Source organism: Emydura macquarii, unplaced genomic scaffold (assembly GCF_026122565.2).
Source record: "Emydura macquarii macquarii isolate MOO-44397 ecotype Brisbane River unplaced genomic scaffold, CSIRO-AGI_Emac_v2 contig_3113, whole genome shotgun sequence".
In the NCBI taxonomy this organism is placed as follows: Eukaryota; Metazoa; Chordata; order Testudines; family Chelidae; genus Emydura; species Emydura macquarii.
The window spans coordinates 3,321,376-3,344,443 of record NW_027133250.1 but is presented as its reverse complement, the minus strand read 5'-3'; positions in this window follow the sequence as shown (position 1 = coordinate 3,344,443).

Here is a 23,068-nt window from a genome sequence, read left to right as displayed (position 1 = left end):
GAAAATAAGGGTCACCCCCACATGCCTTCTGCCAACAGGACTCCTAGCGCTGCCAAGAAAAGAGTGAAGAAATATACAACTTTCAAGACATTTTGTGTGAATTTTATGTTAAGTCTTATATGCTGAAATTCTTTGACTCCATTCCAAGAACTCTACAGAGCTTCCTTTATGAAGGTTGCTTATTTAAATTAAACATCTTCTACTTATTGCTCATAAATGACCACAAGAAGTTTCTGGGAAATATTTTTCCTTGACTGAATACGTGTATAAAGAGTTCCTGTGAGATATGAAAAATATGTCATATGATAGCTCTTACATGAGTGAGGCCTAAAAAAATGTCCTTCTTTCAGAGACAGGCATATTTTAATAGCTTATGAGATATTAAACTGTATGCATCCAAATTACACACACACACACACACAAATAGAGGATTTCCTTGGAAGGATTTCCTGTCAATGCTCAGCTGTTAAAAATGTTTTTTATGATTATGTTCTTTATTCAGAAATGTAAATGTTAATAACACAGATCTGTAGATTACCTACTGTTCTTTTAAAGGAGGCTTTTGATACACTGCAGTTTAAATTTTTTTTTATTGAATGAGGGAAGCTTAGCAATTAACACTGCTAGTGTGATGGGTAAATTATAAACTACCTACTCCTAACATGCAATGCACTTGTAAAGATGGCCTTGAACATATAGCCCAAGACCAGAACCCAAAATATCTGGTGTCCAAGGCCAGCTCTGTTACTGTATTGTGCAAGTGAGTGCACAGATGAACTCCTAGCTTTGCTGTGAGGTGATATAAGTAGCTATTGGGTGATCAGTAACTTTCATGCCTGCTGAAATTAAAGCTTTAAGATGCACACCTACGGTATTATATAGATGATACCAGGAGATGGGAAGTACTATCCTAGTGCTAAGTATTATTATTGATGTTTAACCAAACTCAAAAAACACGGTTAATGATAACACTGGAAATAATGATTTGTTATGTTATCTTTAATTGTAGCAGGCAGTAAAAAATAAACAGACACAATGGAGTGTATTAATCATCATTAACTTAATTTACATAAGCTGCAAATTATTCTTTGTAGTGAGAAGAGTAACTCTGGCAGTGCTGAAGCCTAGGGATATAGTGATCAAAGCGGGGGACTGGGAGCCAGAACGCCTGGGTTCTATTCCCATCACTTCACGAGAGTGTGGGCTAGCAGTGAAAGCTAAGAGCTAGGACTTCTGGTTTTATTATTGGCTGTTTGTCACAGTGTAACATTGGGCAGCTCAATTCACCTCTGTGCTTTGCTTTCCCCTTTAACCTGGAAAGTGGGGATAACATTACTAGTATCCGCCTTTTGCAGCATTGTGGGAATTAACGGGTTTAAAGTGGTTTGAGATTTTCAGGTAAGTGACACAGCCAAAGTACAAAGCAGGGACAGGTCTGATGTGCACAAGCGCACGTATGGCATGTGCAATTGAGACATGACCCAAAGTCGCCAGAACCCTACGTGAGAAGAAACCCTTTATGTTCCAAGCAGCAGCTTTACCACAGTTCCTGTACTGGAAAGCTGAAAGAGGAACACCTCTTGCCTACTGTCTCCATGTGCAGGGAAGATGTGCTCCACAGGGTATATCTTTCAGCTTCAGTAAGTTCAAAATATAGGATATATAAGTTGAACTTATGAGACCTGAATCTCGTCTCAGTGGCACTGGAAACGTAGAGCAGTGGAGTTACACAGGTGTAAAAGCGACGTGAATGAGATCAGAATGGGAACCTGGGGCTTTTTTCTAAGCCCAAGAACTGCCACAGGTTCCAGTCAGACAAGGGGTACGTCTGCACTGCAGCTGGAAGTTTAATTTCCACCTCGGGTAGACAGACCTGCACTAGTTGCCATTGAGCCAGTGTGCAAAAAATAGCTGTGTGGCCACAGCTGCACGGGGGGCAGGACAGGCGAGGTGCCCAAGCATGTACGTAGGTTTTAGACAGGGTTGTACTTGGGGTGACAAGCCCACCCTGCCGCCCATGCAGCTGCATGGCTATTTGTAGCGTGCTAATTCAATCAGTATCTCTACACCTCCAGCTCTAGTGTAGACACACTCACAGTGAAACCTGGCAAAGAGACGGAGACCAGCCCCTCTCCGGGCTAATGCCTCATCTGTCCGTTCTACTGGGAGCAGCCAGCCCAGAATGCATTACCCCAGAATCATATTATTATTTCTCCCTAATTCAATTGGTTGCATAAGCTCAGAACAATCTACGATACCTTCTCCTACTAAGATGCTTAAGCTGGCAGTTCTTTATTCACTTACCGAAGTCAGCCAAAATTGGCTTTGGAATGATGGGTACATAACCTACTTAGATAAATGCAGATGGATACTAACTAGATGACGGCATATTACAGCCACAGGGACGACTGCAGAGCCAGTGTGCAAGTTCTTAAAGGCTCAGCCGTGTCTTAATCACTTCCTCATTGTCTCTCTCTTTTTGAAAGTCTTTTCCTTCTCGCTCTCTGGCCCAGAGAGAAAACAATGGCTTCATATATTAATGCTGGATGATGCCTGTGTCTTATGCTATGACTGGGGAGTATCTATGGGTGTGTGAATCACAGAGTGCCAGTGTTTAAACGCATGCGAGGAAGAAGGCAGCCAAAGCGTGTGCTTTCTGTCTGGGTATCTGTCCGACTTTTGCCTTTCTCGTTCATTTGTGACTCATCTAGATCCTTGAGTTTGGCCAGTAGGGACTCGTGCTTTAAGATCCAGAGGCCAGCTGGCTCATGGACCTCTGTGTGGCCCAGCCACCATATGATGGAGAAAGCATCGCGCTGAGGGGCATGGGTCACACATTGACACTTCTGCCATAGAGAAAGCTTCAATGCAACCTGGTGAATGGCAATATCACTCTGTCCTTCTATACCTCCTGGCTGGCAATGAATGGGAGACTTGTCTGGAAAAGCCAGGGTGCAGGAAAAGCCAGGCTGATGCTCCTGGAGGGTGGCTCCCTTCCCCCTGAGTCAGTGCTGAATCAATGCCTTGGAACTGGCAGAGGGCACTTGTTAAACTAGAAGAGTCCCTTTCGATGAAGCACAAAACTGAAATCCTTAACCAAAGCAAAAGCTCCTGTGGATTTCTTTGTGAGAGGAGGGCTAGCCCGGCAAAATTCCAGCACAGGGAAAATATTCTGCCCCTCATAAATTCCTCCAATAAATTCAGTTCTGCCCTATACGTCTATGTACGTTGTTGTGAACTACACAGGTGTGGTGGGTGATGTGATTCCTGTGGTGGTGGTGCTTATTATTATTCACAATTTGTATTACTGTGGCACTTAGGAGCCCCTGTCATGGCCCAAGACCCTATTGTGCTGGGCGCTGTACAAATATAGGAGGAAAATGCTGCCCCAAAGAGTTTACAATCAAAGAATAACACAAGAGACAACTAGTGGATACAGACAGATGGGGGAGCACAAGGAAACAGTGAGACAGTATTGATTAGCCTGATAGACAGTGGCCTCAGCACACCAGCGGCCTAACCATAGTAAAGATTTTTGTAGGCACCAGGGAAAAGTGAAGGAGGGTTTTGAAGGAGGCTGAGTTAGTTTTGTGGATGTGTATGGGGAGCTCCTTCCAAGCATGAGGGAGGAAGCACAAAAGGGCTTGTTTGAAAAATTAGCAGGAAAGTGCTTGCTTGTGAAGTGTTTCAGGATGAAAAGTGCTATTTAAAGATAAGATCATTTATATTCTTTGGGCCAGGTCTGGTGTAAATTGGCAGTGCTCCATTGACTTCAGTGGAATCATATTGATTTACACCAGTGCCTTGCACAATAAGGCCCCGATCCTGACTGGGACTGCCATGTTCTACTGGAATATCAACCTGAATGAATCAGAGCACCCAAGCGTGTGCTGGGCACACCACAGAGCTGCAGTAAGGCAGGTCCCTGCCTCAAAGAGCTCACAGTCTAGGCAACTCACATACATGGGAGGCCAAGAGGGATGCAGAACTAATTTTATTTTTCCTCATCTCCATCCCTTTCCATTTTTAACTCATGCCCAGTTCTTGCTCCTCTCTCTAGATCTGCTGTCACCTTATGTCAACACAAACCTAATTCCTACTTTGCTCCTTTCCTAATGGGTTTAACATTTATCACCCGTCTCTCTGCAATTTACATTCCCCTTTTCACTGTCTGTCCTCCTGGCTTCTGACTAGCACCTCCCTCTCCACGGTCATTTCCTCCACTTTACACAACCCATCCTCTTTCCTCTCCCAGTACTGCCACCTTAGTGGAGGGGCTGATCTGGGGAGACGCTGTGAAGGTGCTATCTGGGGGGTGGACAGTCTCTATGGTCTCAGCAGAGTCACCGAGAAGGCCTGTGGGCTCCCTGCTTTGTGACACAACTGTACCATCAAAAAAGTACACTGATAAGAGCCGTTGTTGTGTGTACACCTTTTCGAGACAAGAAAACAGTTCTCGGTAGCCACAAAGCTTGCGTTTGACAAGCTTTCCTCTCTCACTGTCCCTAAGTGGACAGGCATAATTAAAGACCATTAGCTAATATGACATCACTCTACGTGCTAGGAAATATTTTGTGTCTGGAGGCGGAGCACAAATAGCCCTGCAGTATCTGTGCAGAAGCCTAGAGGCTATGCTGGAAGGCTCAAGAAGAACTCTACTTATACTAAGAGGTCACGTAATGGCCATTTAAAAAATGAAGCTAATGACTTTTCATAAATTCACACCATGTGCCAGAAACACGCATAGATTCCTGAATTTTAAGGCAAGAAGGGGCCGTTATAATCATCTTGTCTGCCCTCCTGCTCTGGAATTTCACCCAGTGATTCCTACATTGAGGCTTAGGAAAACAGAGGAAGGAATCTGGTGTACCGAGGTGTGACATTACCCCAGGTACAGTCTGGACTGATGAACAGCTGTGTGTCCTCAGTTCCCCAAACTGGGGTGCTTTTTACGATTCTTTGCTGTGAGAGCAACCACTCCTGGTCCACTCATACATAGCCTGTAGCATGTAAGTTACTCCCAGTTGTATTGTATGAGCATTCTAGCCAGCCACTCTTGAAATACACTGCAGAGCAACACCAGCGACTTACCAGTCCAAGACTTTCCTCAGAAATGTACATCTTGTACTGCCCAGCTTTCTCCTGGTAATACAAACTCTTATAAAGTCTGTCATTTTAGTAATGGAAAATGATACGCACAAATCCTATTATTCCAAATGGAGCTTCCCAAACACTTCAATCCAGCCAGACTGGTTTAGATAAAACAATAAAGTGAATTTATTAACTACAGAAAGAGACATTTTAAGTGACTACATGTCATGAGGCATAAAAGTCAGAATTGGTTCCAAGAAAATAAAAATAAAACGCAACTAATGCCTAATTTAACAAGTTAAGTGAATTCAAAGCAAAGGTCTCTCTCACCACACGTTTCAGCTGTCTTCCTGTCTGAATTTCTTTCAGTCGGGATCACTTTCCCAGTCCAATGCTGCTTCCTTTGTTCCTCAAGTGTCATCGATGTCGTGAATAGAGAGAAAGGAAGCGATAATTTGGAGCGCCTGCTCTCCCTTCTTATAGTTGTTTCTCCCCTTTGAGAATCATCTGTAGCTGGGGTTCAGGGGATAGAAAGTCTGTTTGGATGGGAATCCCAAGTTGTTTCTTTGTCAAGATGTGGATTTTTCACCCATACCCTCTTTCCTGCCAAAGAATGGCCATTTAACCAGGTGATGGTCCATTTGATTTTGTTGACACCTGGCTGAGACATCGGCTAGCCTTTTGTCTCTGGGGAACTGGTTTGTGACTGCTCCCCAGACTTGGAATATGCCTTAGGCTTTACACTACAGAGTTTTGTTGACGTAAGTTACACTGACGATCATAAACTGCTATAATTTCATCACTTGTGCATGTTCACACAATGCTCCTTCTATTGGCGGAGCGCATCCACAGTTGGTGCTCTAGCATCAAGGGTGAGAGCAGTGCATTGTGGGTAGCACTGTGATACTCGCCACCTTCTGCAGCTAGGAGTTGTGGGAAGGCGTTGTGGATTGCAATGCATCATGGGTGCAGGCTCAACATCCCATGATGCAGTTTTTTGCTGTCCCCTCATTCCATGGGCTTCTGAAGGCATTTTGTGCCATTTTTGAGTGATCCCTGTTTACTGTGCGCCTGCCATCTCTGCCTGAAAGGATGGATCCTGCACTGCTCTCTACTTCTGTCGTCACTGTTATGAACACATCACGCTGCTCATGCAGTATGTTATGAGCTCCCAATCTGAACAGGAATCCAAGGTGCCTGACCTGCTGTGCGCCATGGAAAGAAACAATGCCAGATTATTTTTGGCATTCATGGAGCAGCTGCACACAGTGGACCATCGCTATTGGGGTTGGGAAACAGGCACTGAGTGGTGGGATATTGTTATGCAGGTCTGGGATGATGAGCAGTGGCTAGAGAAGTTTTGGATGCACCAAAATAAGAGCTGCCTTCTTGGTGGAGAATCATGTGGTGATTGCCGTGTGGAAGCTGGCAACTCCAGACTGCCACCAGTGAGTCATGAATCAGTTTGGAGTCGGGAAATCTACCATTGGGGCTGCGTTAATCACATTCTGCTGCGAAGGGCTGTGAGTCTGGAGAATGTGCGTGAAATAGCGGCTGACTTTGCAGCAATGGGATTCCCTAACTGCAGCGAAGCAATAGATGGCACGCATATCCCAATTTTGGCCCCGGACTATCTTGCAATGAAGTATATAGAAAGGGGTACTTCTTCATAGGTTTTCAGGCACTTGTGGATCACCAGGGTCATTTCAATTACATCAACACGGGGTGGTCAGGGAAGGTGCATGATGCATGCATCTTCAGGAACCCTGGTCTGTACAGAAAGCTGCAAGCAGGGACTTTCTTTCCAGACCAGAAGATTCCAATGGGGGATGTTGAAATGCCCATAGTGATCCTGGGAGACTCTGCCGACCCCTTACTGCCATGGCTCATGAAGCCTTACATGGGAAACCTGGACAGAAGCAAGGAGTGCTTCATCAATAGGCTGAGCAGGTGCAGAATGACAATTGAATGTGCGCTTGGCAGATCAAAAGCTTGCTGGCACTGCCGTTATGGCAGGCTAATCCAAAATAAGGAAAATGTCCCCATGGTCATAGCAGCCTGCTGTATACTGCATAATATTTGTGAGGGTAAGGGTGAAAAGTTTCCCATGGGAGTGGAGTGTGGATATGGATCTCCTGGTGGCTGATTTTGAGCAGCCAGATACCAGGACTATTAGAGGGACATGACAGGGGGCTGTTCAAACCAGGGAGGCTTTGAGGCACCATTTTGACAATGAGCACCATTAATATTTCTTTCTATAAAGCACTCTGCCATGCTTTGAAAACTTGCCAACTTTCATGAAAATTTTGAAGATTGATTCCTGACTGTGATTTGTAGCCTGCAAATATTCCAGTTGCCACTGTATATTAACTCCAGCAGCAACCACCATGTGTAGGAGACAAATAAAGATTAAATATCTTTCAAGGACTATGTTTTTATTAAATACCAATTAACAACACACAGAAAATGCTTGCTGGTAAGGGAGATAACAGTGAAGGGCCATCTCCTGGAGGAGACTGTATACATGGACATAGCTGTGTGTAATTCCAGCCAAAGGGAAGATGTAAGGAATGGGTGGGAGGAGTTTGAGGAGGGCATGGAAAGCAGTTCTGTGTGGGCTGAAGGGGAAGGGGCAGTGAGCACGCATGTATTCTGCCTGCAGCATGATTAGGGACTTCAACATCTCCTTTTGGTCCTCCATCACTTTTATCATCTGCTCCTGGCCCGCTAAAATTCACTCCTGGCTCTCTTTCCTCTCCTCTCTTTTATGATTTTCATTTATGGTCTCTCTCCATGCCCTGTGTTCTTGTTTTTTGGTGTCTGAGGATTGGAACACCTCTCAAAACATGTCCTCCTTGCTCCTCCTTGGTTGCTTCCTTATCTGGCGGAGGTACTCTGCTGGTGTGTAGAGGGGTGCCCGGAAGGCCACATCTGCAGAAGCACAATAAACAATAAACAGAAGCATGATTGTTAGTGCACTCACAGCATCAAATCATTATAGCAAAATACAACTCTTTCTCACTGTCCTGTGGCAAGCACACAGCTCAGCGAATGCCCCAAACATGGTGAGTTCAACTTGGGGGGAGGGAAGGGCACTCAAGATGGGGAAAAGGGTCTTGGTGGTTTTCTAAGGGGATCACTGCAAGCGACTAGGAACCAAAGTGTAAATTCTGCCACCATTTTCCACAGGCCGGGGTCATTCAAGCTGATAGCTCACTCCTGGGGTAAGCAAGGATGCAAGGGTGCATCTCCTGCATGCATGCGGCTTCAGACTGGGTCCCTATGCTGCTTTCCTCTGTGCCACTTTGGTCCCTGCAAACGTGATTACTGATTGGCACGGGAAAGTTTCATACAATGGGGGAAGGAACAAAGCAGCTCTGCCAAGGAACCTTTGGCAGAGGATTGGCGAGTACCTCCAGGAAAGTTTCCTAGTGATCTCTCTTGAGGAGTTCCATGAAATCTTGGTGTGCATTAACACACTTTGCCGCCCCACTGTGTAGCTTCACAAGGAAATCTGAAGCAGACGCAAAACACAGCTAGTTGTGCACATTTCTATCCCTTCACCCGCTTCTAGCATATAACAAAGCAAAGGACAGCTCTACCTCATACAACCAAGCAGCATCAACTCAAAAAGATCATTTACCAGGGCTCCCCTCTCCTGCATCATGTGTATCAGAGACAAAGTGTTGGGATTAGCTTGATCCCTCCTGGGTTGAGAAGAGGTCCTGGCTTGCTGTGATATTGTATCACCCTGTCGTCTGTTCCAACTCATCCTCCACCTCAACCCATTTTGGGTAAAGTGGCGCCCACCCTTCCTGTTTAGGTTCCTCCTGTCCCAAAAGGTTCCCCTGCTCCTAATAAATCTAAGTCCCTCCTCTGGACACCATTATCTCATCCAAGCATGGAGACCCTGCAGTGCTGTTTGTTTAACTGGACCTGTCTGTGGAGCTGGAAGCATTTCAGAGAATGCTACCCTGGAGGTCTTGGACTTTAATCTCCTGCCTAACAGCCTAAATTTGGCCTCCAGGATCTTCCTCCTACCTTCCCATTGCTCCACGTAACCCAAAATGGAACCAGATTGCTGGCATGTAAAATTAACAGGGTCCTAGAGGAGTTTTTAAAGTAAGGGCTGGGGGAAAGCCGACAGCTGCAGAGTTGTTCAGAAAGAGACATCCCTTAGGGGAGGATCTATTAATGGGGATTCTCTGTATCCGAGTAAAGAGGAGGGGATAGAAGTCAATGGTACCTATGCGTACCATGACCACTGGCGCCTTCCCAGCACCGCACATAAGTCTGGAGAGGTCCGCGACCTTTGCACCCAGCAGGCAATTTGCCGTGAGGTTCTCCCGGTCATCACAAACCCAGCTATCTCTATTTCTCATAATGCTCCTCAACAGCACAGAGGCTGTCAGACTGGGGGTGGCTGGGACTGCTCTGCTGGGTCCAAGGAAGTCTCCTCTGTGTACCTCTCTGTCTCCCTTAACTCCTCCAGCTCAGCCACTCTGATCTCAAGAGCCCCTACTTGGTCTCTGAGTGCCCTGAGCTGCTTGCACCGAATGCACACGTCTGCCCATGAGGCAGGGAATCCCACATGCTGCGTTCTGTGCAAGAAATGGATGCCCCCACTCTGCTGCTGGACTCCTGCGTTCTTTTCATTCTTGCAAGGTGTTTGTTTGTTTTCTTGTTCTTTGTGTGATTTTTTTATCATTGGAGCGGGAGGGCAAGGGTGTGTTACTGGCCCACATTTGGAGAATGTTTATTAGGTGAATCTGGCTCTCACATTCCCCCTCAAAACTCCCTCGTAAAACTCCCTTGTTTGCTTGCTCCTCTGGTCACTTAAGAGCTGGATTTTTAAACCCTTAAGTTAGCCCTGCTCCCTAAAGGGGTTAGGAATCAAAGGATGGCAGGCTAGAGCCTCCTTAGGAAGCTCTCAGCACGCAGCCCTCCCAGCAAGGCCACAACAAACAAACCCACGGACAAAAACTCATCCCAAGGGTCACGTAATCGCTCCCCCCCTTACCTAGAGAACTCCCAGGGAAAACACCCATTTGCTGCTCCTCCTCACTAGCTCCTCTGGTCGCTTAGGAGCTGTCTTTTTTAAATGTCTTTTTAAACCCTAGTCCATGAAATGGGCCTTTTTCTTCAAGAACTGTAGAATCTGGAACATGTCATCCCGAAGATGGTTCCTGCTCAGCAAAAGGATTTGGCCCGCACTACTGAATAGTCTTTTCTCAGGAGCAGAGCTTGGCAATGTGGGATTAAATCTGATAAAAACTTTAACAACTGCTGGCTGTCTTTTCAGTGGATCCAGTTCATGCCATGGATCACTGAGGAATTGCATCCCAACTATTCTTACGTCAGGTTCAGATGGAGATGCCCCCCTGACCATCAAAGCCCTAGAAATGAGTGGCAGCACGGGACGTTGTAGCTTGATGGATAGGCTTTGGTAGGACGTCACAATCCCACCAGGTTTTGTAAAAAAAAAAAAAAAAAATGGTTCCTCTGTAGTTTTACTCTGATCCTGATTCTGCAGCCAACACAATGGAAAAAATGGATGTGACACAGAAACAACAATGAATGTCTTTGTACTTTTGTTATTCACAGCTGCACCAAAGGTCAAAATATGCCCAAACCATTTTCTAAATCCCTCCTTTAAATTATCCACGAAGCAAGAACTGTGTTTTGCGGACAATGAGTCAAGTATGGATTTTAGTTCAAGCCCAGCAGGCAGAACTACACCGTGTAAAGACCCTATCTAGGTTCTCCTCCCTCTGCAGGAGCGTGCCCAGTGGCTGATAGAAGTTTCCTACCCCACCCTGCAGGGGATGCAGCCCCTACTTTGTTTTCTCAATGCAGGACCCTGTAAAATATGTCTATCTGCCCTGTTCCCCATCCCCCTTTTCTCATACCTCTGTTGGGCTAGGCCGGGCAGCAACACTCCCCATAGCTAGTTGCCGTGACCAACTGGAAGTGAAGGGATCAGGGCTGCTGCCCCGTCTGGTTCATGTAGCAGCAGGGCCCACAGGAAAAAAAAAAGAAAACATGGCTGCCAGAACGCAGGGCCTGAAGTTCCCAAGCCAGGACAGTGGGTTCTGGGGGCCAACCAGAACCCAGGGCAGTTGTGAGGGATGTGATTGTTTCGAAAAAGTACCTGGAGATAAAAAAAAATGCCTTTAAAATGTACCTAAATGCAGGTACCAAGTACAGAACATTTAAAGTGCTTCTGTACAAGTCTGTAGAGTTCTTCAGAATAATTAAGTGTGTATTTAAGTACATTCGTACTTACATACATGGGAACACTGGTCTAATTACATTTGGAAACCTTTCGGTTACAGTTTTTAATCTGTTTAATATGTGCTCTGTTCAGTTTGTAGCGTTCTAGTTTTTTAATCAACGTTTTGTGAGGTACCAGGTCAAATGCTTCACAGAAATCTACGTATATTAGATCAATACTGTTACCTTTATCGAGCAAACTTGTAATTTCATTTTAAAAAAATCGAGTTAGTTTGACAAGATCTGTTTTCCATAAACCTATGTTGACTGGCATTAATTATATTACCTTCCTTAATTTCGTTATTAATAAAGTCCTATATATGCCATTCCATTATACTGCCCAAGACTGAGGTCAGTTACATCTAAAAAAACCACTGTGAAATTGCAAGTTAGGACAATCTGGGGTCTCCCTTCTTGTGAAATATTTACCATATATAAATAAATACTATTTTTTAAATGTTAATGGTTTAAGTATAGTAGCATTTTTTTAATTTGGCCACTGTTTTGCATCCTTTTAAGTCAGCAGGATTTCTGGGTAATGTCTGCAACAGAAAAGCCAGCAGTGGTAGTTCTTACACTTTTTCATATCACGGGCTGTTTTTTAAGATCCAGGTCCTCTCTTGGCCTGTTATATTCCAATGTCCCAACCTCAACCTCTCACGGTTACATTAACAATTAATAACAGGACAATATTTAGGAAATAACAGGACAATAAATTAGCTGTAACAGGACAGATGCATTGTTTGATAGCATCTCACCATTCTGTATCCGAGCAGTTTACTGCTTCGTGAGACTCCTCGTCTTTGCTAGCAGCCCCTGTTGCTCTAAGCTCCCCAGAACACTTTGCATTTTGTTCTATATCTTGTGTACTTACTCCCACTCCTTCCCCTCTCCCCAACCTCCTGCCTACTTTTGCTGTCATCTGCAGATCTGGTCACTGACCCCAAATGCACCTGACAAGGATATGAAGCGGCCAAATGAGGTGCAGCACAGGGCTTGCTTTGTGGTAGTTTAATTGGTCAGAAAAGCATCCAGCAACCTTAAAATAGTCCTGAACTGGGCTACAATTACTGTAGCAGGAAGTGTCACTGCTTTAAGGTTGACAGATGCTCCATCGTTCTGACAGAAGCAGCTCGAGGGGGCCACAGTTTGAGAATCATTGGCCTGTAATATTAGTTGATACTTTGGAAAATGCTGACCTCTTCCTGGGAAATGCACAGTGCCCTCTGCTCCCACTGACTTCAATGGGAATTGATGGTACTCAGCACCTCGCAGTATTAGGGCCACTAGCCTCAATCCCACACAAAACGTAAGCCCGTGTATAACTTTAAGCACATGAATCAAGCCATTCACTTTAATGTGACAAATGACACACGTAAATCTCTGCATGTGCTTTAGCCTCTGTAGGACTGGAGCCCAAATGTGCGATTAATCATGCATGCACATGTGCCACTCAGAAGGGAATATTAGGGTTAGCTTTACTTATGCCCTATCCTTTTAAGGTCTGCTGTGGAGGTCAAAGGTGCATGGATGGTAGCAGCAAAGTCTGATGTGTACTGAGCAGCAATGATGCTGATGCAAGCTTTTTTTTTTTATAGTATGTTTAATAGAACTCCAATTTTAAAACTGTCCGGGAGTGCGACACACACACAGAGAGATGACGTTGTCACCGGTAGGGATTGAACCTAGACTTCCATTAGCTGTAGTGGCTAAGACCAACCAATAGAGGGAGACATGATCACATGTAGTAGACAAGTTAATTACATAAGCATCTAAAAATGTCCTCGTCAAAACTAGACCTGGGCAGGAAATAGTTTTCCCAATCCCACAAAAAATACTGCGATATCTAAAAAAATGTCCCCATCTCGAATTGGGATAAAAAGTCAAAATCTCAAAAACGTTTGCAAATCCAAATTCTGAAAAATCATTCAGTGCAGATCAATGGAAATTTTTTATTTCCATATATATAATCAAAATGTTTTGTTTCAAAGTCAGCCATTTTTACATTTGGTTAAAATTATTTTTACCGTTAGCTTAAATTTAAAAACAGAAATTTATTTTGAACCATAAAACTGGCATTTCTATTTAAACAATACCAAAAAAAAAAAAAAAAACCCTCTGGACCCATTTTGAAATTTTTTTCGGAAATTTTTTCAAATTGAAAAAATGTTTCGAAATTGACCCTTTCCAATGAACAGTTTTAGTTTAGAAGAACTGGCATGCTCCAGTGGAAAAAAAATTAGTCAGAAAATTCCCAGCTAGCTGCAGTCAAACCCATAGAAAATATAGCTTTTGCCATCAGAACCCAAGTGTAACTTTGCAGAGAAAAAAATGGCTGGCTGACTGAATACCAACACATTCCCCGTTTGCTGATTTAGATCGACATCTCCTACTTCACGTCCTATTACATCGGGGAAGATGATGCCATAAAATAGAAACATTTGGGGCCAGATTCTGAGCTGGTGTAAATCAGAGTAAGTCCATTTACACCAACTGATGATCTGAACCCATCTTTCTTTCCTTGCCCATTTTCAGAACCCAATCCTTATCATGGAGGGAATCAGAAGAAATAATTAGTATCAGATGACTGTGAGAACATCATTAATGTTTTGAATTTGGACAGGAATTCAACTCAAGCATTTTCCAGAAAAAGAATTTCATTGGTCTCCTGTCTGGCTCATTTTCACATAACATTTGAAATGTCAAGCTGTTGACTTCAATGAAAGGGGGTAATTATCACCAGACGATCTAGGAAAGATAAAATCCTACACCAAACAACTTAATAACAGTAACTTTCCCATACAAGAGGTCAAATGGCAAGTGAGTTGTTCAGAGCAGATTTAATAAACTCTGATTTTACAAGCTGACACTAAAAACTGGGAGGGGAAGATGTCAATAGAGAAGGTAAGAGAACCCTGTAAAATGTGACTGTATGGCTTTCACTCTCTACAGTTGTTATAGACAGCAGAAAGAAAACAAAGGAAATTTCTTGGAAATCTCTAATTTTACTGATATCTGTGGCAGGGTGCCTACCCCGCACTGGCCAAGAGAGGGTTAAGGAGGGTTGGGCGAGGAGCAGCCAATGGGCAGGAGCGGTGGGGCAGCCAGTCAGGACCCAGGAGCCCAGTATAAAAAGGGGAGTAGCAAGCAGAGCAGGGCAGTCACTCCCAGGAGCTCAGGGAGAGAAGGCTGGCTGCCTGGCAGATTGAGGGAGAGCAGCACCCTAAGCGGGGAAGTGGCTGATGGCCACAGCTCGGGGAAAGTGGAAGGCCCTGATAGAAGGGCGGAGGAGGTACTGAGGCCCTGATACAAGGGCGGAGGTACTGGGGCTGCGGGGGAGTCTATAGAGGAGTTGGAGGGGAGGCAGGGGAAGGTTGCCGGGCCACTCCCCGTTTCCCCTAGGCTGCCAGTGGAGCGGCGGTGGACTATAGTGGCCATTGAAACAAGTGGTGGAAAAGGGACTGCAGACAACAGACTGTGGCTTGGCCAGAGGGCTGAGCTTCGAAGATGGCAGAGAGCCCTTATGATGGCAAGAAGGGAAGCACAGTCTATGGATGGCCACAAGCTAATTCCCAAAACACCAGCAGAAGGCACCCGTCAGGCGGTGAGTGGCAGACAGTCTGTCACATACCCTTAATTGCAAATTGCAGAATCTTTTAAATCACAGGCTTTTCCCTGGATACCAAAAAATCAGAGAAATTCAAGATCATAAAGGTTAGAAGTATGTTAGGAATGGCCTACTGTACAATTACGTTTTTCTTTTCACTGAGGCTTTGTGCCTTCAGCTATTGTTTTGCAGGATCCCATGGTTGGCAGAACCAGCCACAAAAAAGAGCTATCCTCGTATTATATGGTTCATTTCTGTTATACACCCTGTCTGAATAATCAGATATGTTGGAACTGGGTATAATTTGGGGTCAGAGTAAAAAATCCCTGGTTTTCACATTCACATACCCCAAGCCACAGAGTGCAAGTTTCTCATCTTCAGCTTGAAACCTCAGAGATGCTCAAGCCAAAAATGGGACACATGACAAATAGGGACTCCAACCAGCGAGCACTGCAGATAGATATGCTAGAAGAAGAAAACAATTAAACATGTGCCAGAAACATGCCACTGATCCTCTGTTGAGGGCAAAGATAACATTTGCTGCATGCTTCTAACCAACTGCTGCCACTCAGCAATTTTTAGACCCTCTTCATTTAATCGTTGTTACTTTGACTATGCCAAGAAGGTCAAAACTTGGGCAGAAATCCAGACCTTTGATTTCCAGAAAAGACTCATATCCAGTTCTGATAAGGGCAGCACTGAGTTTGAATTTTGTATTTATTGCACGGGCAGCCTTAATTCTGGCATTTCCTTCTGAGTGCTTAACTTTGCAACCTTAATGCTCTCAGAATGTAGTTTTTTGGGTGTCATTTCCTAGTATTAAAAAACAAAAGCAAAACCCACCACAATTCCATCACGTGTCATCAACAGGACTGGAATCTTTAGGAACACAGCACAGGCCTCTGCCATTTGAGTCAGTGATAGCAATAGTAGGTTGCCATCCGGTTGCCATCCTCTTCAGAGACCCGTGAATTCAGGGGAGTGGGTCACCCATTTTGCATTTCCTCCCCTCCTTTGGCCATCTCTTATTTTTTCTGCAATCAAGTCAGACAGCTTCCTCCTGCCTGGGCACCAGCAGCAGGAGCACTGATAGCACAAGGGAAACAGTCTCCTTGCGCTCCAGTCTAGTGACTAGTGGCACCTGGCAACTGGGAAGAGCAATTACAGAGAAAGTCCTGCTCAGCACCAGACTGGAGTATGCTGATTGCAGATAGAAGCTTACGAGAATTTAGCTACCAAAATCTAAAATCTCTGCTGAGCGTGTGTGAACTGAAATTTTCAAAGCCTTGTAATTCGGCCAGATTAGAGCAATATTCCCAAGTGCAGCAAAAGGCACCTCCCTAATGCCAGGGAGACCTCTGCCAAATTGATCCAGCTCCCATTGACATCAAGGTGGATCAGATCCCTGTACCCCAATTCAACAAAGCACTTAAGCACGTGCTATTTGAACATGTTTAAATACCATTGACTTCAATGAGACTTAGGCATATGCTGAAGTGCTTTGCTAAACAGGGGCCGTAGAGTGCTACTTATTGAAGAAAATATATGTAGGTTTTGCAAAGAAGCATTATTTAGATCCTGTGACTATTTTGAAGGCACCTTATGGTGGAGAGTTTCTATTAGGTTTGACATGTTAGAGCTGTTATGGGGCTGTAGACAATCAGTTTTGTTCATAATAAGCCCTTATCAATGGAAGGAGGTCACTTGGCTTCGCATTTTATGTCCCAGAGATGCTTCAGGGATAGAAAAAGAAACATCAGTCACAATTTCAAGTTGTGGAACAAGCTTTCTTATTTCACAGCTGAAGTTTTAGTGCTCTCCAGAGCTCAGGAAGTAGTGCTATTTTTGTTTACACTTTAAAATTATAGTGATGCTTTTGGAAACTGAGACTTTCTTGAAAACATTTAGAGCCGTGTTCTGCAAATGTGAGGTTTCTGTGACCAAGTTCGGTTGGCTATTGCACTATAGTGCAAACCTTGATACTGACTATGTGAAAAGTGCCCTTTCCTCAACCACTTAACTAATTTACAAAGGGGATTTCAAGCCCCAACTTCCCACCCGATGGCTCTGACTAGCATATATTGGGCCTGGAAATTCTGCAAAATCATGGAAGCTCATGTGTTAACTTATTTTTACTTTCCTTCCTACTGACTTCAGACTTCATTTCTGATTTACAGTGGTGTGAGTGGTGGGAAATGAGTCCCAAGGGCATTCCAACAATGAATTTATCACCTAAATAAAGCTCTCATCTAGCCAGAGTGCATCTGCAATTACAACCAAATGCAGCGGTTAGTGACTTCAGCCAAAACTGGCTTTGTAAAGGAAAGCTAACCTGTTGCAAACAAAATGTGCATACATGCATGTGTAAACTGGCATTTGTATGTGCTGGCTGGGTAATTGCCCTTGGCTTGTTCCCTAGCTTTGCTCCTGAAAATATTGGAGTTTGTAGGTTGCACCTGGTGTCCTCTTTTTTGACAATATGATGCAGAGTGACAAGGAGAACATTGATCAGTGACAGGAGAGGGGGGAGACAACAGAACTCCAGGCTGGGGTTCCGCAAGCAAGGATTTCTCTTCCATGTGGGTGGCTCATGTAATTCCGTGGCTCCTTTTCCCCCCTCCCTGGACCCTGCAGAGGGCTCTCTGTATTCTCCAGGGTCCATGCAAGTGAAGGGGGTGGAATCAGGGTAAGCAATAGGAAACAGAAGGGGACAGCAAGAGCTTGGTGCAAGGTATTGCGCCCCCTCTGGCCCCACAGAACTTAGCTAGAAAAATTAATATAGCCCTAAGCTGATCTCCTCCAGGGCCATGAGAGCAGTTGTGGCCACTGGGCATCATTAACAGAGTGACTGCAGTGGAATCACCCTGGCAGGGTGTGCGGTGGAGCTACAGGGCTCTGCATGGCTGGTCCTGGCCACCCATGGATCCCGGGGCATCTACCCGCTTTTCTGCACAACGAATGCAATCCCCATCTCCCTGGTGGGAAATTCAGCCATGAATAGAGGGCCAGCATCAGCCCTCAAGCCCTGCTTATCCCGAATTTAAGAAGTGCTTGAACCTTGTGTTGTCACACTGAAATCATAAAAGCAGGAACTGCAATAGCTAAAACAAGAAGCGATTTAAATCCCAGGAAAAACTTTCTGCCTGTAAGAACAGTAGAAGAATGGAACAGACGGCCTAGGGAGGTGGTGGAAGCTCCTTCACTGGAGGTTCTCAAAAGGAGGCTGGATAGCCATCTGTCTTGGATGGTTCAGACACAACAAATCCTGCGTCTTGGCAGACTAGATGACCCTTGTGGTCCCTTCTAACCCTATGGGTCTATGATTCTAAGGCCTGAATTAGGAGTTCAGCAGGGGCAGGTTTGAGATGGGGGCAGCTCCAGGCAATTGGTTTCAGGTGGTGACGGGTTGACTGGGACATCTGGGAAATGCTCGTGTGTTTACATCTATCTGAGCCAGAAAAGACTGACTATCTTTCAAGGAGGACTTACTACAGACTAGCATGTAAATCACTAATACCTGAATGATAATTCACCAACCTTTTTTCATCCAGCAACAAACCCCACATTCTTTTCACATATGGAAGCAGAGAAACAAAGAAGCTGATTTATATTGTTTTAAATTAGACTTACATCTCTTATTGTAACAGAGGACTACATGGAATAGTCTCCTGATGCCACATGCATTTTCATCCAAAGGAAAAATATAACCCAGTCTTTGGTAAATTTCCAAATAAATGAGAGTTTTGCTAGAAGATTAGAAATTACTTTTTTTTTTTACTTGTAAACAGAGACATTTTAAAGCGCTTCTGAGCTATTTTATAACAATTAAAAAAGCAATTTCAAGAGACCACAGTTCCAGGATGACAGCCCCAGCACTTTAAATAAAATGAATACCTCTCAGAATTATGGACGTCTTCCTGCTTAAAAAGCGAGTGAGAGTCACTCATCACTCTGAAATCCATTAGCACAGAAAAGCAAGGGCCTTTTCATCTCTCTACAGCCAAATCTGTATTATTTTACTTTTAAATATTAAAATTTGTGCACCTTGGACTTCGTTAGGTAGTATTTTGGGATTATTAGGAGTGGCCCTGCTAATTAATTCAAAATGATCTTAATGCATAATCATATCTGCTTTTATAATGTGTGTGTGTGTGTGTTTTTCTAGCTAAGACATGACTGCATCTTTGAATTCCTTTAGATTTAAAGGAGACTGACAGTTGTTTCATTCTTAGAACTCAGATATTGGGAAGGAAGGTTGAGTGGTTAATTGATGGTGCTGGGACTCAAAAGTCTGGGAGCCACACAGTGCAGGTAAGCGTGCAGAGATTGAAACTGGGCTGAAAAAATGTGCTTGGATGTGATCTTAATACACCACTGAAGTTTTTGGTGACCATGTGACTGCTGGCAACATAGCAGCATTCCTTGGTAAACGCACCTTGTAATTCATTGGCCTTTCATCCTAATAATGTGTCTGTATGAAGAAAACCTCCAAAACGGAACCAGTGCTGATAGAGGTGGTTGCTGGGTTCAGCGATGAATATCCTCATTGCTGACCTTGTCCTGCCGCATAAAATGGAGCTGCTGACAAAGCTGTCAGTCCAGTCCTCGACTGCCTTCCTCTCAGTATCCATGTTTCAACTACCATATAACGGAGCTGGTACAGGCGTGATTCTGTAGAGCTGCAGCTGCTTCACAGCAAGCTTGATGTTCTGACGACTCCACAGAGGCCACTGATGGGCCAAGTATAGAAAGTTAAGCAGTGAGTATAAAAAGCAGTGTGGGTGGAGGCAGGAGTGGAGAGAATTGCCACCGGTTTATGTGAAGACCATTCAATTTCCATCATCTGGTCAGTCTTTTGTCTCTGACAAAACTATCAACAGAGGTTGCCAAATAGCAATTGGTGGGGGAAGGGTTGTGTGGTTGACACTCGTCCACAAGGAACTAGACTGAACTCACTCAGAAGTTGCTCCAATAAAAGATCTTACCTCACCCACTTTGCCTCTCTAAGATCATCACCGGAAATTACAGGAAAAGGAGTTTTTAGAATCTCTCTATATATAGGCCAGACCTTCAGAACAGCTCAGCACACAGCAGCTCCCATGGAGAACTCTCAGCTAAGCACCTTTGAAAATGTGTCCCTTTAATAGCAATATACAGGTATTACCTTATTTTCAATTAAAATCTGTTGTCTAATAGCTGTTGGCAGCAATCCTTTGCATTTACAATATTCGAACAGCTGTAGAAGCACTAACAAATCAGTCCTCACATCACTCCTGTGAGATAGGTATGTGTTAATAGCCTCATCTTACATTTGTGGAAGATGAAGCACTGGAGGCCAATTTCATCTCTGCTGTAGCTCTAATGATTTCCATGGCTTACCCCAGAGATGCATTTGGCCCAGTGAGTTTGTATCTGCCCTGAAATACCCTGACCTCCCAGACAATAGTATTCCTAGACCCCAGCAATCAAAACCCATGGGTCAGGCTCCAAATATCATGAGCTTGGCTTAAAAGTCATGAGATTTCAAAAAATTATACATTTGGGTTTTTTAATTTTTCCCCCCTGAGTTTCTGGGTCGCTAGGATGCACTGCCTTCACTTTTTCAAGCTTTTCTTTGAAACCATGTGGGCTAGAAACCTACTTGAACAGAAAAAGTGAAAGCTGAAAGTCTCTCGTATTCCAAGGCTCTCTAGCAGCTGGGGCTTTCAGAAAAAACAATCAAATATTGTGAGACTTGGGTTGAAGTTGTGAGCACTGGCAACATGGACTCAATCTGTGTGGCTAGACCTCCATTAAAGGTAGTAGGGCTCTGCACCAGTGTAAGGCATCCTCCACCTGAGTGGGTCTGAGGGCAGGATGTGGCCCCAGTTAGTAACAGAGATGGGATCAGAATTCAGGGATCCTGGACTTCTGTTCCACAAAGACATGCGGCTTTTCTCTGAAGGCGATCGTATTTCTGTCACAGCTGCCCGTTCCAGTTCAGGCCCCTGAGCACCGTAGCTATACTGACCTGACCCCCAAAGAAGAAGAAGAATGCTTCCATTGACCTAGCTATGGTCGCACGTAGAGGTGGTGTTCCTTCAGCAATGGAAAAACCCCTTCCGTCACTGTCTTATACATCTACACCAGAGGATTATTCCACCACAGCTATGGAGCTGCAGGAAAGCGGAGCTCCCCTGAGCTTAGAAAGGGGGATTTTTTAAAGGCTCTCTCTGACTTCTGTTACTATGCTGACATAGAAGCAATCAGATGAATGACTCAAATGACCTAATTCCCCCTTGTGTGTGAAATGTTGTAGGTTACAGAGCTCATTAAAGAGGGAATTCTGGCATCTTGGATCTGACAGTGCCTTCTTAATAGCAAAGACATTTTTGTTCCCAGTACCATACAACATATGTAAGTGAAATAAAAGTGAATGCTTCTGTCTAATCAGATAATGCCATAATATTTTTGGCATCTATCTCTGATTCTTAAAAGGTACACAACTCTCAAATCATACATTTTAATATCTTTGTGGTTGCATAGTTGTAAGACGTGTGATTACCGTACAGGAATATGTCAATTGTTATGAAGATGTATGATACTTTTTTCTGCAGGTACAATTTTAAACAGCAATTACTTACCATATATATGCTAAAAGTACTGCAAGCCAACTTGTTTTCATGAAAAATAATGCGCTGCTTAAGAAGATTCAAGGAAAACTTACATCCGAGAGGCTTTGAAAACATCCATTGTGAAGGAAGGTGGACACATCATCATCACATCAAGCCCTCCTACGGCACTTAACAACTTTTAATTGACACAACGTCACAACACCAATGGGAGGTTGGGTATTCTGTTTATTTTACAGATACCAGTCTGGTTCTTCTCTCACTGACACCAGTGGATCTCCATTCATTTCAGTGGAGTTACTACTGATTTTCCTTAGTGTGAATGAGAAGGGTCAGGCCCAACAAGGGTGAGACAGAGAGGTTAAGTGAATTCCCCAACCTGTGGAGCTAGGACTAGACCTCAGAAGGCCCTAGTTCCTATCACCTTGCTCAGTCCACTAGACTTGCTGTCTCCATTTGTTATGGTAAGGCTGGGGAAGGATTCAATTTTTAACTGAAGTTCATTCTTCACTATTATACCGAGGTTCTCAAAGACAGTTAGGCATCTAACTCCCATCAGAGTTAGGCTCTGGGCCTGAGAGAACACCTCCATTTGGTAAAGCCAATGTAAGTGATATGGCCTTAAGGAAATTACATATCCCTATATTTCTTGGGCTCTACCGATACTGTCATGTAATCCACAGTATTTAAACAACCAAAAGGCACGTTCTAGAATGACTGGGGTTATGACATCTGGCAGGGGAAAAAAGATACCAGGTGAAATCCTGGCCCCATTGAAGTCAGCTGCACAACTCCTATTGACTTCAGTGTGGGCCAGGATTTCACACACCATCTTTGTCAAACAGGAACCATCTGAGGTTAAAAGCTGAAATACTTTAGGCTAATGCTAATTTTTTTTTTTTAAAGCATGGATTATATATGACTTTGGTGCACAGCACAAACTGCAACGAAAACATAGATGTGCCCAGAGGGACACACAATAAACACATGAATCCAGGGCTTCAGAGTGTCATACCTAATGTTGTACCTATAGAACCAAGGTTACTTGCTGGAACAGCTGGCTTAGTGGCCTAAGCAATGCATTTCACCTACTTATTGTGCAATTCATAGAACCGCCCGTCTAAATCACAGTAGGGCTGATTCAGTCCTTCATCCTTCAATGGCAGAGAAAATGAGTTCTGTGAGGTTTATAGCAGGGATGTGATTGAGGTCACTGGAGCTTCATGAGAGTGTACTATAGAGGACTGACTGCATGGAGTCAGCTGCAGGAATGAGCCATAAGCACTTAAAAATCAGAGAACACAAAGATAAATGGTGACAAGCGTACTGACTCCCTCTGTCAAGTGCTGTGAGATCTATTGATAAAAAGTGCTATCTAAGAGGTAAGGATTATTATTATTATTATCAGATTTGATCGCACAACCTAGTTCTGTCCCCTGGCACGTATGCATTTTGGGTGAAACTCAAATGTTGAGGGCTCATGTAG